The following is a 16909-nucleotide window of genomic DNA, read 5'->3' on the forward strand; positions in this document are numbered from 1 at the left end:
GGAACCTAACTGCCACTTGATGGACTTACATCAGCTTCCAAGCACACAACAAAACAACAGGTTGATAGGGAGTCGGGGACTCAGCCTATAACTGTCAAACACACTCAAACAGACAGACAGCAAATTGCTAAGGAGTCAGGCACTCGAGCCTAGCAACTGTCAAACAACACACACAAAAAAGAAAAAGGGCGCCCGGAGAGATCAGCTCAGTCTCCTGCCTACATACTTCATCTGGTGTGAAGATCAGGGCGATGTAGTTCCCCTACGCAGGGAAAAGGATGAACAAACAAACTAAAAGGGAGACTAGAGCTCGAGCCTAATAGTTGTCACACCCACAAGAAGAGACGCTGAGACGTCGAAAGGAACACAAAAGGTTGAAAGGATAAACTAAAAGGGAGACTAGAGCTCGAGCCTAATAGTTGCCAAACACGCACAAAAAAAGAAAAAAAGGCGCCCGGAGAGATCAGCTCAATCTCCTGCCTACATACTTCATCTGGTATGAAGATCAGGGCGATGTAGTTCCCCTACGCAGGGAAAAGGATGAACAAACAAACTAAAAGGGAGACTAGAGCTCGAGCCTAATAGTTGTCACACCCACAAGAAGAGACGCTGAGACGTCGAAAGGAACACAAAAGGTTGAAAGGATAAACTAAAAGGGAGACTAGAGCTCGAGCCTAATAGTTGCCAAACACGCACAAAAAAAGAAAAAAAAGGCGCCCGGAGAGATCAGCTCAATCTCCTGCCTACATACTTCATCTGGTATGAAGATCAGGGCGATGTAGTTCCCCTACGCAGGGATAAAGGACTAGCCTAACCAGATAACAGAGGGAGACACAACTAGGGAGACTACGACTCGAGCCTAGATGTTATCATGCAAATCATCCCTAAGTTAAGGTTTCTAGCTAAATGGCACAAGGGCCAACCTATCCTAAGCATGGCTCACACAGGAAGCAAGCCACACACACTTAACTTGCACAGGAAGCAAGCCAAGCAAAAAACTAACTTGCACAGGAAGCAAGTCTAAACTAATCCTAACTTGCACAGGAAGCAAGTCAAACAATCCTATCTTGCACAGGAAGCAAGTCAAACAATCCTACCAGCACAGATAGCACACGCTATACACAAACAAGTGGCTCAAACAAGGGTTAGGTTTTAGTCAAGGGGTCATATCAACCTCAACAAACAAACCTCTGGAATGGGGTGAATGCGCTCTTAACCTTGCCATTGAGGGGCTAAGGTGAAGCAGATGAAAGGTGAGTGAAGATAAGACTTCACAGCTCTTATCCCTGGCCTGGGAGAGCTTAAGACAAGAATGTGTGGGTTCAGAAAGTGGGAACCCTTCTACACATTTAAAACTGACTCAACTGTACAATTGTACAAGATCTTGGGTTTGTATCTGCAATGCATCAACACAGTGGTGTGAGCAAAGCAGATGACACACTGAATAGTGGGGGATAGATTGCATATCCCTACCTTCCACCAATTGCCTCTTCACTTAGGAGGACTTTGACTCTATGCGGGAAAAGAAGAAACAACCACAAACATTGCCTCTTAAGGAGGACTTCAGACAGTTGCCTGGCCAAGTAACAGGCCAGGTCTTCCAGACTACATGAAGAAAAAGAGACATACCTCAATGCAAATTGCTTATACAAGCAAAGCAAAGCAAAAAGTTCACAAGGAACTAAGCAACTAAAGCACCTGAAACAGTCAAGCAGATGTTAGCATGCAACTTCAAACAAAACAAACAGAAACAGACACCAACAGTTAATTGGAGGCACATGGATGTGCAAGGCACAAGGCTTAAGGCATGTGAGCCAAGCCACCTACAAAACAAACAAGTTAGACAATGGTATCTAAGCAAGCTCAATCAAAAGAATTGGTCTCAATGGCCATTTGATGGTCAACCTGAAAACACAAGCTCAAAGGTGAGTAACAGGACCACTAGGACAAGCCTAGGGTCAAAAATGAATGAGAAAGTCCAAACAGCAAGGGGTAAGTATCCAAAATCATGTTCAAACAATTAGGAAACAAAACCAATTGGGTTCACATTCATATCAATCAATATCATCATTTCATGAACCATTTAGGTCAAAACATGGCAAACAGAAGCTCATAGAAGTCAACAGAAAGACTTAACTCAAAAGCAATCTAAACATTTTCCAAAAATCACCAAATAAATCATGATCAAACCTAACACATAGCATGGTAAGCATGTCAAATTTCATCTCACTTGGACAAGTTTAGGAGGTCAAAAACATTTAATCGGGACTTTGTCAGAATTAAATCGAGCATTGTGTGAAAAATTATCCTAAGTGTCTAAGGGGACATGTTCCTACCCTAAATTGATTTCACACAAAAATCCCAGGTCTGAAAGATCAAAATAACCACATGAAACACACAAGATGACATTTAATCGATAGAACTCATAAAATCGGGATAAATTCACAAAATGGTCTAAAAAGTCAACAAAGTCAAACCTTCATATTTTTGTCATTTTTTCATGTTCACATATTTATTTCATGTTTAAGTAAAACGAAAATCAAAAATGAAAATCAAAAATGGAAATTCTTAAAAGAAAACATTGAAAAATGCATTTTTAAAAGGAAAAACACAAATGGGGGGAGATGGGATTCGAACCCCTCCCCTTGGTGATTCAACTCAGCGCGCCCACCACTGGGCTATGAGTCACTTGGTGATTCTTTTCTGCTTCTAGTCAAAATAAGCCAAGCAATAATTTTAAACCTAAAATTCGCGCGCCCTGGCACCATCTTCCTCCCCAAAATCAAACATATTTTTCAAACTTCAACAACATGTATCTTCCTCTACAGTGCACGAAATCAAATGAAACAAAAACCAAAATTCATCTATTTCATGTGCTTAACACAACCATGGTCATGAAATTCAAAATGGTGCACTGTGCATAAAGATACATCATGATGAACACAGAAACCCTAACCCCCTAGCAGCAAAACTCAAAATCACACACAAGCAAAATTTGATAAAAATAGGCATTCAATCATGTTCAGGGGGTTGAATATAGCATTTCTCATTCACACATTAAGACAAGAAAACCACTCTATCAAGCATTTCGAAGGCAAGTTGCTAACCTGAACAGGGCAATGTTGAATGTGATGTTGGAGGTGCTTTCAATGCTTGACAGGTATCCAAATAGCTTCAAAGAGTCCAAGGCAAGCTGTTTGACTCCTTACTTGAACTTGCACCAAGCTGGAAATGCAGATGGCCACTGAACTGATCTTGCTTGTAGGTGAAAATGGAGATTCTATTTCAAGCACTTTTAATGGTGCTAAAAGATCCCTTTAGCACCTTTGATGCTCCAGGAATGTAATGCCATTGAGAGTTTGCCTTAAAACCTCCTCAACTGTTCTGGCCAACTCAAGTTGCAAGAGTGAAAATGTGAGATTTGGATATGATGATTTAGTGATTACAGATGCGATTTTCCGTCCATAGTAGCTTCTATATGTTATATGGAAGGTGTTTGAATGGATGGTTTACAAGGAACTTGGGGGAAATATGATTTTGAAGATTTGGATTTTGAAGTAGAAAGTGAGTTTTTTTGCAATGGTGAGTTTGGGAATTCTTGTGTGTTTTTTTTTTGGTGTCATGTTGGCTAGTTGATTGGCAATGATGAAAAGTTGAGATGAAACAAATGGTTGGCAAGGCAGGGTTTGGAGTTTTTGGATTGCTTCTTTTGAGATGTCAAGGCAAGGTGAATGGGTGGTTTGCTGCTAGCAAGTTTTGGAAAAATGGCCAAAGTGCAGTTTTTTTAGGACAATGTGCTTATGCTGTGTTGTGGCTTGTGGCAGGGTTTTGGTGCTCTTTGTTTTGGACAGAAAAAATGCAAATGGCCAGGTGAGTTAGTTGGTTATGTTGGTTTGTTGGTTGCAAGGCAAGGTTGAACCATTGGAAGTTTAGATGAAATGCAAGTAGCAGGGTCAGTGAGCAGAATGGATTTCCATATGCCAATGTGTTTTTTGATGTATGCTGTTGTCTACAAGTGGCAGGAAAAATGATGCAGGATGTTGTCAAGCCAGGCTTAGTCTGTTATGTTTGGACAGAAAAATTTGAAATCAAATAGCAAGGTGAGGGCCATTTTAGGATGAGGGAGCTAAGCTGGTTTTCTATGTGGCTGCAATTTGCATCTCAGAAATGATAGCAGAAAACATGCACAAGGTCTGCTGTTTTGTACTGTGCCATGCCTTCTTCACAGTTTGACAGGAAAAATGGGAATGCAAGCAGCAAAGTGAATGGATTTGGGAAGGTGTTTGATGGCTCCTCAATATGACAGAAAATGGATAGAAAATTAATGGTTCTGTTGTGTGATGGTGCTAGTAGTTTAACATGATGAAAATGATGGTGAAGAACTGTGCAAGGCTTGGCAACCTTAGGGTTTTGGACAGAGAAGATCAAACGCAAATAATCAAGGGTTTTGGTTGGTCTGCTACTGGTTTTTCATGATAGGCAAAGTCAGTTTCTGTATGCAAACATGTGTTTTTTGATGGGTGCTCCTACTGGTTTGTTTATGACAGGAAATGGTGGAGAAACATTTAAGCAAGGCAGTTTCATTGGGTGCTTGGATAGAAGAATCAAGTGCAAAATGGCAGGGTCAGTTTTTTAGGATGTGAGCATGAATGAATTTCAATATGCCAATGTATTTTGATGGCTGCTCTTTGGAATGAATGCAAGGCCCTTTTTGCTGGTTCTTGACAGTGTGGTTTTCTGTTGGTTTTTGTTGCTGCTACTGTCCTATGTGTGTGTCCATGACAGAAAAGATAATGGTGAAAATGCTGTCATGGTTGCTTTTGGCCCAAGGCAATGTCTTGCAACCTTGGAAATTTGACAGTTCCTTCCAACAGTGTCAAGGTGTGATTTTTTTGCAGCCTGAAGTTCTGTGTTATTGTGCAGCCTTGTGTATCCAAAATAACAGAAAAATATGCTGCACCATGCTGCTAGGTCTGCTGTAGGACAGTACAAGTTATGGCATGGAGGTATGGAGGATATGGTTACATTTGTCCTTTTGTTCCAAAAATCAAGCAAGTAGTGAATGGCCCTTGTTTTGCTGTTGGTTATGGCTGTAAATTGAGGCTCCAAACTGACAGAAAAATGATCAAAAATGCTGCTAGAGGTACCAAGCATGGCAAGGTTCAAAGGAGTATGGAGTAGCATAGTGAAACTTGTACTTTTCTTCCAATTCAAGCAACCAAGTATGGATTCACATGTACTGCATAAAATGAGCTTGCAAACACATTCTAAATGATATTCCTGAGCTGTTCCAATTGGCCAAATGTTAAAAAAATGCTTATATCAAAAAGTCAACTCTTGGTCAAACTTGCATTTAAATGAGAAAAGTCAAAAAATGCCATTTTGATTGGTGAAGTTTTGGCTCATGAAATTTATATTTTTGGAAAGAGGGGATCAAATGTGACTTGTAGGAAAAAACCCCACCAAAATTGGCCAAACGGTTTGAGAGATATGGCCCTTTGAAGTTCAAGATTTTCTGAAATCGATTCGATCATAACTTGCCAACCACACATGGGAATTGAGAGTTCTTGGACTTTTTGGAAATGGGAGAACAAGATCTTCAACTTTCATGTTGGGAAAAAGTTCATTTGAGGCTTGTATCATGATGTAAGTTTGAGGATCAAGACTTTCCATTTATGGCAGGTTTCAGTTACAGGCCCAGTTTCCATTTTGGGAAATTTTTGATCTGGCTTCAAATTCTTCCATGATGGTGTTTGGCATGATGTATGAGGACTATTTGGCCACGAATGATCTCTCACAAACCAATCCCAATCATCAAATCACTGATTAAATGGACAGTTGACCAACAGTTGACTTTTAGGGTTTCTGTCTGATTGTGCATTGACTGATGACTTCCAAACCCTAATTCCTTGAGAACTTGATTTCAAATGATGTCCCAAGTTGTATGAACTCTTGATTATTGATCATGGTGCCCAAGTTCTGCAAGAATGGCCACCATCCACTGCTTTGACTGACTGTTGACTTTCTTTGACTTTTGACTGTCTGTGTATGAACTGATGACCTCTGAGCCTTCAACCCTTGACTTGAACACTTCAAATAGACCTCCAAGTCATGTGAACTTGTTGGACCAACCCCAAGGCTTTGGTTCCTTGAGAAACACCTTTGCTTGATTGACTGACTGATCTCCTGATCAGTTTGATCTAATTTCTTGATTGGCTTGCACTTGAGGCAAAAGAGGCAATGCAATGCTATGCAATGGACCATGATATGCTATGACCTAATATGAAAATGTATGTACAATGATAGGTGCAAATTTGAGGTGCTACACCTTCAAACTGAAAGGCCTCTCTGAACAAGTCCGCAATGACTTCATCAGAGACGCTGAGATCAGACTCTAGGAACGTCTAGCCAGAGAAGTTGAGGAGCGGGCAAGAAAGGAAGCTGAAGAGAAAGCAAGGCAAGAAGAACTTCAGAGGATCAAAGAAGCTGAAGCCAAAGCCCTTGTTGATGCTGCTGTAGCTACCGAAGATGATGTAAAAGCCAAAGATGCCGCTGAAGAAGCAACCCGTCTTACTGAAGAGTCTGCTGCCAGAGTCAGAAACGATGCACTGACCCAGGGGGAGTCCTCCACCTTCGTCCATCTGGTCCTGAAGACCCTTGAAGAGCTGTGGAAAGAACAACAGGTAGTTCGAGCGAGACTGAAACAACAGGATTCTGTCAATGTCAACGTTCAGAACATGCTGTCCCAGTTGCTCCAGAGGATGCCTCCACCTCCAAACCCTTAGGCACCTAGGATTTTCTTTGATCTTTCTGCTTTGCTTGTTGCTTTTATCTGCTCTGCTTGTTGCTTTTTGTTTCCATGTTTACTTTCTGTGTTTCTGGCTCCTATAAATGCTACTTGTCAATATCAACCTTTTTGCTAATATCCTTCTTTGCTAAGTCTTTTTTATTCTGACAAAAAGGGGGAGAACTAAAAACAGCTCTGATGAAAACATATATAATTCCTTTCAAACTCTGCAAACATTATGACTTAAAGATATGCAGGAAGGTAACTAGAAACACCAAACCATGGAAGGTCCGGTAAGAACTTCTGAAATCCCAGATCTAACTCAGGGGGAGCTCACTACAAATCTGATCTAAGACTCTTTTCTGAAAAGGTTTCATCACTAAATTAAAATTGTTTTGTCATCATCAAAAAGGGGGAGATTGTAAGAACAAAACTGGTTCTACAATAGATTTCTAAGATTTTGATGATAACAAAGGATGAAACCAAAAATGGCACTCTAACGAGATTTTTTCTAAGTATGCAGGACTCTGAACATTCATGCAGGACTCTGAACAGTTATGAAGGATTCTGATCATTTATCAGATACAAACATTTATCAGATACAAACATTTGTCAGATACAAAGTGCTAGAGGATCAGACGCCGCTAAGGAAGGAGTACGTCCAAGAAGTTCTGATTCTGATCAAAGAAAGACAGCAAAAAGAACCAGAAGCTCTAACAAACTACTGGTCATAGACTCTGATACTTAAGAAGACTAGTACTCTAAGAAGCTCTGATAAAGTCAGACGTGATCATCCTCTGAAGAATAACTTTGGTACATCAAGACTCTGATGAAAATTCATAAGTCCAGAAAGCGTAACGGAAATAAATCTCACTATGGAAAGAAAGTATTTTTAGAAAGAATTTAAACGGCAGACAAAATGGTTATAGCAAGAAACACAGAAGTAATGACATTGAATACTCATCAAAGACCAAGATTCTGTCATCACTCCAACGGTCCTTCTCAACTACTATATAAAGGACAGTTTACCTCACTAGAGAGACATCATCTGCAACGCACAGAAACTTCATTCATATTCTCTCATTTTTCACGAGCTGCTGCTCTTACGTGAAAACTCTTGTTCTAATACTTTTCTGTAATACTTGCTTACTCTTAGAAGCGCTTTACATTATAACTCTATTTTGCTTAAATTATTTTTGTTCCTTAAGTGACTCTGCGCAATCTGTATACTTGAGAGGGCTAAGAGATTATTCTCTTAGACGATTGGTTGTGTAATCTTTCAAGATTAGTGGATTAAGTCCTTTTTGAAGGTGAAATCACCTTGGCCGGGTGGACTGGAGTAGCTTTGTTTTCTAAGCGAACTAGTATAAAATTATGTGTGTTCTTATTCTTTGAAAAATCTTTTATTTCCAATCAAACCCCCCTTTCTTGTTTTTCTCACCTTCAGAAATAACTGAGGCTATTGAAGGTCTCAGGGTTAAATTGCAGAAGATTGGGATTACTGATGGTCCCAACAGGAAGGTCAACATGGTCAAATTGGGTGAAGATGTTGACATTGGGGCACATGAGGAAAGCACCCAGCAAAGTGAAGATCAAGTGAAGATTTCTTATCTAAAGAGGACGAAAGTTTAATTGGATTTCTCCACCGTTGCCAAAGAAAGAAGTATGAAGTGATGTTGTTCCCAAGGTGCAGTTCCATCTTTGACAAAAAGGTTACTGAGAATATAGAGAGAGTTCGAATTGCCTGTCACAGGGGAAACTAAAAGGATGCTCGAAACCAGTATGTCTTAGACAAACAGGTAATCCCTCGAAGGCAACAACAGGGAGGCCGAAATATCTATACAAATAGGCAACCCTCATTCAAGCCCACTGCTGATGTCCCTAGGGACAAATGGGTGAGGCCCACTAAAAAACATGGCCAAGGTCAGGAGAAGTGGAAGAGCTTCCAGTTTGGTCGAGGATCTGCCATTGCTTATCGGAAAAAGTTCCAGGTGACGAAACATCAGGTTTATGGATCTGGGGATTACAAAGGAAAAAAATTATATGTCAATATCCTAATAAAGGAGATAGCAAAGGAGAAATAAGGTGGAAAGATAAGCGACTCGGAAAGACATGACGGAGTCTAGCACTAACCAACCTTAATTTAACAAGGAGGTTGAAGACAAAAAGCCAGTGGGAAGGAAGCTTTTTTCTCCTAGAATGAAGAAACCCAAAGAGAAGATATTACAGCAACCCCTAAAAGATGATGATATGTTAACTGATGACATCAACTTAGGATAAGATTCATCTCTGAATATCAATTGCAACATGGTATCTGTATTACCTAGAGAATATGATAAGGTAACAAAGGTCGAAGAGACCGAAGAAATGGACGAAGCAGAAATGGCTAAACACAGGATAATATGCTATTATGTGATGAATAACGGTTGCATTGTGTAGCGGTAAATTCATGATCATCAAGTTATGGATAAGCAACCAGAGTCGCCACCGCGCTTTTATTATTTCCAAGGGAAAAGGGAAAAGTACGAACAAAACCCAAAAGTAAGAAGTTTTCAAATCAAAACTAATAAAATGTCAGAGATTACAGGTAAGGGGGTTGGTTACACAGAGGGAAGGTGTTAGCACCCAAAGTGTCCTAGGTACTCCTAGGGAGCCCTTTTTAGTGTGCATATGTATTTTGTATAAAGTGATGTTTATAAACAAATAGAGTGAGGGGATGAGAAGAGAATTCATTAATTATATTTTTGTGTTTGATAAGACCTTCAGACTTGTGCCTACGTACCAACATAAAAATGAGAGATCAAAACCTCGTAGTTCGTGATACAAATTTCAAAGTGGATGCATAGCTTTTAACAAAAAATTTGTTTGAGAGGCACCAAGGCCTAAAAATGGTTTGAATGAGTTAGTTCTTTTTGGCCTTTTGAAAGTTTAAGTCAAGTATGGTTAAGTCTATTTACAAGTTTGATTAAGAAAAGAAGTTTGAAAAAGCAATGGCATAAGGCCAAAGTTTCTAGTTTGCAAAGTGGTCAGAGTTTAGAACAAAACTAGTTCAAACAAAGAAGATTTTTTAAAGGAGAGAGAGATTTTGAAGTTAAAGAAATGAGGAGGAGATGAAAAGACTAATCCTATGCACAAAATTAAAAGTTAAGGGTTTAAAAGATTTCCTGATTTTCAAGACCAAGGTTTAGGAACTTATTGATCAAAAGTTAATGTCTTCTTCAGAAGAGCAGCCAAATGTAAAGACTAATCCTTTACCGGTCTACAATGGGCCACGACGAATCACTTGGATAAAAAAATAGAGGTGAATTTTTTGAAATGGTAAAACTCTTAGCGTCATACAATGATAAACTTGCTAAAGTAGTACTAGTGAATGCTCCATATAATTCAAAGTATACCTCTTATTAAATTGAAAAATAAATTTTGCATATCATGTATAAGAAAGTGAAAAATTATATTCGAGAAGAGATTGAGGATCTAAAATTTGCATAATTATTGTTGAATCTTTGAGGGAGCAAATGTCTATTATCTTGAGGTTTGTGGATAAAAATGAGTATATTCAAGAATGACTTTTTGAGCTTGTGCATGTTAACGACAATATGGCTAACACTCTTAGAAATGCAACTTATGATGTTCTTTATTGACATGATCTAAATGTTTCAGATATTCGTGGGGAGGGGTATGACAATACTAGTAATATGAGAGAGGGAGTGGAATGGATTGCAAGCATTATTTATCAAGGATTGTCCTTATGCTTATTACATACATTGTTTTGTACATAGATTACAACTTGCTTTTGGTTTCTGCTTCAAGAGATGTTTGTCTTGTTCATGATTTCTTTTCACACTTGACTCTTATTGCCAATGTTGTATGTTGCTCTAGTAAGCGTCATGATGAGTTTCAAAATGCCATTTTTGAGGAGATTTAACATTTGTTAGAGATTGATGAGCTTTATAGTGGTAAAGGACAAAATCAGATTGATACTTTGAAACGAGTCAGAGATACACGTTTGAGCTCACATTTTTCTTCTATTTGTAGTATGATAGATTTGCATAATCCAACTTGTGTGTTTCTTGCATATATTAGAAAAAAGGGAGAAGTTATGCTACACGTGGGGATGCTAATGTTGCTTATAAGTTTATAAAATCATTTGAGTTCACATTAATTTTGCACATGATGAAAGAACTTATAAGAATTACATATCGTTTGTGTCAAGCTTTACAACAAAAATCTCAAGATATACTTAATGATATGCAGTTAGTCACGACTACAAAGACATTAATTCAAAAGCTGAGAGAAGATGGATGTGATGATTTATTGAAAGATATGATATTATTTTGTGAAAAATATGATATTGATTCTCCTGATTGTAATGCAGTTTATATAGAGCGTGAAGCTCGTGCATGTCATCAAATGGATCACATCATTATGGTTCAACATTTAAGAGTCACTACGCCAAATAAGGGAAAAGAGGGCGCTTATTTTGGCCTATAACAGCGCTTTTAAGCGCCCTCTAATCTGGCGCTGGCATAGGTAAAGACAACGCTTTGTTCTCCTGGAGAAAGCGCTGTCTAAAGTGGCCACATTATAGTGCGCTTTAAGAAAAAAGCGCCCTCTGGAGTGGTCCATACAGGGACACCTTAGAGGGCGCTTTCTGGTAAAAGCGCCCTCTAAAGTTGTCAGTGTAAAGTGTTTAGAGGGCGCTTTCAGGAAAAAGCGCCCTCTAAAGTTGTCATTGTAAAGTGTTTAGAGGGCGCTTTCAGGAAAAAGCGCCCTCTAAAGTTGTCAATGTAAAGTATTTAGAGGGCGCTTTCAGGAAAAAGCGCCCTCTAAAGTTGTCATTGTAAAGTGTTTAGAGGGCGCTTTCAGGAAAAAGCGCCCTCTAAAGTTGTCAATGTAAAGTGTTTAGAGGGCGCTTTCAGGAAAAAGCGCCCTCTAAAGTTGTCAATGTAAAGTGTTTAGAGGGCGCTTTTTGGACAAAGCGCTCTCTAAAGTGTTAGTTATTTTAAAAAAATTTGTTTGAAAAACAGTGGATATATATTTAATTGGTAACCTGTTCGCATGCTGCAAAAGTGTAAAATTCATATTGATTTCATCCTTTAATCCAATGTTATACACCATTAATCCATTGATATATACAACATGAATCCATTTATATACAACATTAATCCTCCATATATACAACATTAATATATGATTCTTTGATCAACAATATACAACAACATATTCTCAAAGTACTACAATTAAGAGAATAAAACATAGCAACCAACACCCAGTGACCACTGTATCCAAAAGCTGTCTAGTAGTTCTAACCAATACTAAACAAAAACGCCCATCCACCCATGGTGGCAAACATGTTCTGTATATCCAAAAGCTGTCTAGTAGTTCTATCGCACATCCATACAAAATAAGGCTCAACCAAAACAACAGATGGCAGCATAAGTAGTCCCCTGCAAAAAGAACACGTCCAAATGCAAATAACACAGAACTGTCAAAAGGCGATTGAGCAACAAATAGTAAACAATGGCATAAAGTTAAATGACATAGCTAATATTACCTGAATTCCTGCATGGCTGTTAAGGTAAAAATCAAATTCCCTAGGGTGACAAATGCCGGTGTCTACCACGGTTCCTTTGACAATTTAGAACAACAAAATCAGCAAAAAGTGATAAATTCAAATGATAATATATACCAGCTGCGTTGAGAAATATATTGAAAAAACCTAGCATAATTTTTCCACTTCTATCGGCCTCTTTGGGGTTGACAGGAAAGAGACGGGTGTGATGTCTCTTTTGGACCACTACAAAAGTAACTTTAGGTAGATACCCATCCTCTATTGAGACACAAGCCTGTATCTCCGACCATATTTTTTCTTTGCCAACCTTCAAGTCCGGACTTCTCCAATTATCACATGTAATCAGAATATGTTGTCGAACAAGGAAACAAATGTAACTTGCCAACATTGAACCCTTATCTTTTGAAGATAGAATTGATATATGTTTCGAGCATCCCTTGCCCCTTGCACGAATAATAGCCATTTTACCTGTAAAAAAGAAAACAATTAAAATCAGATGACAAATGTAAAAACAATTAAAATCATAAAAGTCATTTTACCTGTAATAAAGAAAACAATTAAAATCATTTGACCTGTACCTTTTTCACTAAGTTCTCTTTCTTTTCTTGGTTGGAATATGTTCTACATGTCTCTTAACAACACGGACGGTTGGATTGATCCAAATACCCTCATTATGATCATTTCTAATATATGAATCATTTGATATATTATTCTCATCTTGATCATTTCTGGTAAACGATTCAATCTCAACATCAATATCATCACCTTGATCTCCAGTGTTTTCATCAATTACTTTGTTGGAAAAAAGAACTATAGACCATTTCGTACTTTTCGGATCATTGACATAGAACACTTGTCTAGCTTGAGAGGCTAGAATAAAAGACTCATCTTTGTATCCCACCCTATTAAGATTCACTTGCAAAAATCCTGACTTATCCATTCGAATGCCGTTATTATTTTCAACCCACTTGCAACCAAATATAGGAATCTGAAACTTCTCATAATCAAACACCCAAATGCGCTCGATAACACCAAAATACGACAGATTTGCAAATTTGGGGTTTAAGTCCTTCACACTTGATATGTGCATTGCTTCAGCTACCACGGTGACACCACTATTCTGCATAGTACTTTTATCATCTTGTTCTTTGGTATAAAATGTGTATCCATTAATCGCGTATGCGCTATAAGAAAAAACATGGAAACTTGGACCATATGCTAAGCATCTCAACCTTTCTGTTATTGAAGCGGGATCTGAATAATACTTTGAATAAATATGATCCTTAAACCAAGGTATAAAACATCGATTGTGCTCTCGTACTATCCAATTTTCATTTCTATTGGGATTTAAACCTCGGAGAACATCCTTGTGAATTTCAACATACGGCTCAACCTCATTCTCATTGTGCAGAACATACAAATGCACTTGATCCCGTTCGACCCTTGATACTGCCACGATTTTATTTCCAATTAGATTTTTTCCTTCTTTCTTTTCGACAAGCTGAGACTTGGGGAGTCCGATTGACTGAACATTAGACAAATATTCAGTACAAAACTCAATCGCTTCTTCAACAATGTATCTTTCAACCATACAACCTTCTGGTCGACTTTGGTTCTTCACGTACCCTTTTAATATTTTCATATAACGTTCAACAGGGTACATCCATCTCATATAAGCTGGTCCACACAATTGTGTCTCTTTCACAAGATGAACAACTAGATGTACCATTATGTCAAAAAATGATGGAGGAAAAAACATTTCAAGCTCACACAAAGTAATAACGATTTCTTTTTGCAACATTGGTAAGATCGCAGGATTGATCACCTTACTGCAAATTGACTTGAAGAAAGAACACAACTTAGTTATAGGGCTTCTTACTTTTTCTGGAAGAATAGAACGTATACCTATTGGGAGAAAATGTTCCATTATAACATGGCAATCATGGGTCTTTAAACTCTTTAACTTGAGGTCTTTCATAGACACAAGTCTTCTAATATCTGAAGAGTACCCTTCTGGAACTTTAACTTCACTTAGAAACTTACACAATGTTTTTTTCTCCTTTCTAGATAGAGTATAAGCAGCAGGCGGTAGATATGTTCGTTTTCCTTTCTTCAAGGGTCCTAATTCAGTTCTTATTCCCATCGCTATCAAGTCCTTTCTTGCCTTAAGGCCATCCTTAGACTTTCCTTGTATATTGAGTAACGTGCCAATAACACTTTCAAATACATTTTTTTCAATATGCATAACATCAAGAAAATGTCTCACATACAAGGACTTCCAATACGGCAATTCAAAAAAAACTGACCTCTTCTTCCACCCACTTTTGACAAGTGTGTGGGCAAAAGGCTTGCCAAACTGAGTATCCAAATCTTTCACCTTTTCAAAAATTTGATCACCCGTCAATATAGGTGGAGCTCTGCCTTGTTCTGTCTCTCCATTGAACCCCTTTCTCCATCCACGGTAGTGATGATTTGAATTTAAGAATCTCCGATGACCGAGAAAGACATTCTTCTGACCAAACTCCAAGCGCTTCCAATCTGTTTTATCTTCACAAATAGGACACGCACATTGACCTTTTATGCTATACCCTGATAGATTTCCGTATGCTGGAAAATCATTAATTGTGCCAAACAACATCGCCCTCAAGTTGAAACTTTCTTTCCTATATCAATCATAAACCTCCACACCGGTCTCCCACAAAATCTTTAAATCTTCGATTAAGGGCTTCAAGTACACGTCTATGTCATTCCCTGGTTGTTTAGGTCCAGAAATCAACATAGACAACATCATGTACTTACGCTTCATACATAGCCATGGAGGTAGGTTATAAATCATAATAATCACAGGCCATGTACTGTGTGAGATACTCTGGATACCATGTGGGTTCATTCCATCAGTAGATAATGCCAAGCGAAGGTTTCTTGATTCTTCTCCAAATTCAGGATAATCATTATCAATTTTCAACCACTGTGGTGAATCTGCCGGATGTCGATACTTTCCATCTATAATTCTTTCATCTGCATGCCAGGTCAAGTGTCTTGAATCGGTTTCACTACGAAACATGCGTCTAAATCTCGGAATAACAGGAAAATACCAAAAGACCTTTGCTGGAGACAACTTGTTCTTATATCGCGAGACACCGCATTTAGGACACTCATTTAACGATGCATACTCATTTCGAAACAAAACGCAATCGTTTGGACATGCATGTATCTTATCATAGCTCATGCCAATAGAGCACAACATCTTTTTGGTCTCATATGTTCGATTGGGAAGAACATTATCCTCAGGAAGCATATCTTTCAAAAGGGCTAATAACTCTGTGAAACTTTTATCCGACCACCCATTGCCCGCCTTTAAGTTGTACAACTTTAATACCGCAGACAATCTTGTGAATTTAGTGCAACCATCATACAAAGGTTTCTCTGCATCACTTACCAACCTCTCAAACATTTCGGGACAATCCTTAAGATCTCCTTCAAGTGCTTCTGCAATCTCTTCAACTCGATCACAATCGTATGTATCTGCGCCACTATAGTTTGAGGCATAGGTCGTACTATCCCCCGGTTCAACATTCTCGTTACTTTTCTCACCATGCAAATTCCAACATGTATAACTTCGATCAATTCCATGCCTCATTAGATGCGATGTCAACTGAACTGCGTCAACCCGTTTCCCATAACAACAACCCAAGCAAGGACATATCATTCTACTGGGGTCTTCGGCGTGCGCAACGGTAAACTTAACGAATTCTAATACCCCATTCTCGTACTCTCTCGACAATCGATTGGAAGACATCCATGTATTATCCATTACTAATTAGAATAAACAAAAAACAATTTCAGAAGAGTTCAAACACATTCGGACCTAGGTTTCTAATGATACTGGTGTTGACACAAAATCAGATATTCATAGGGCTTGAAATTGCCTAATAAACCCAAACAAACGTAGGGCTTGAAATTTAACGCATGCGCTATCAAATTTAAAATGACTATGAATATTGAAACTTTACAGGTTGAAACAAACGTAGCATAGACAACAATAACATAAAACTGAAATGGGGCAAAGCTAAAACAAAGCAAGAAATAGGGCAAAGCTAAAACGAAACAAACGTACCTTTGGTGCCAGAAGGAGGAAACGTCGTAGATCTAACAGAGGTGGAAGGAGAACGTCTTAGAACCCTAACGTGAAAAAGAACGAAAATAACAGAGAGTGAAATAACAAAACGCGCAGTATGTTATAATTTTAATGTTTACTAAAGGGGACCTTAGAGGGCGCTTGTGGAAAAAAAACGCCCTCTAAGGTGCGCTGTCTATTGCTCCTTATTTTTTCGCTTCACTTTAGACAGCGCTTTTGTAATAAAGCGCCCTCTAAAGTGCGCTGTTGTACATGGACTTAGAGAGCGCTTTCTTAGAAGCGCCCTCTAAGGGTATCCTTAGAGGGCGCTTTCATAAACGCGCCCTCTATTGTTGTCCCTCCATTTCCTCATTATTTTTTCGCTTCACTTTAGAGGGCGCTTTGTTACACAAGCGCTCTCTAAAGTGCGCTG

This window comes from Lathyrus oleraceus, chromosome 5, assembly GCF_024323335.1.
Source record: "Lathyrus oleraceus cultivar Zhongwan6 chromosome 5, CAAS_Psat_ZW6_1.0, whole genome shotgun sequence".
NCBI classification, from domain to species: Eukaryota; Viridiplantae; Streptophyta; class Magnoliopsida; order Fabales; family Fabaceae; genus Lathyrus; species Lathyrus oleraceus.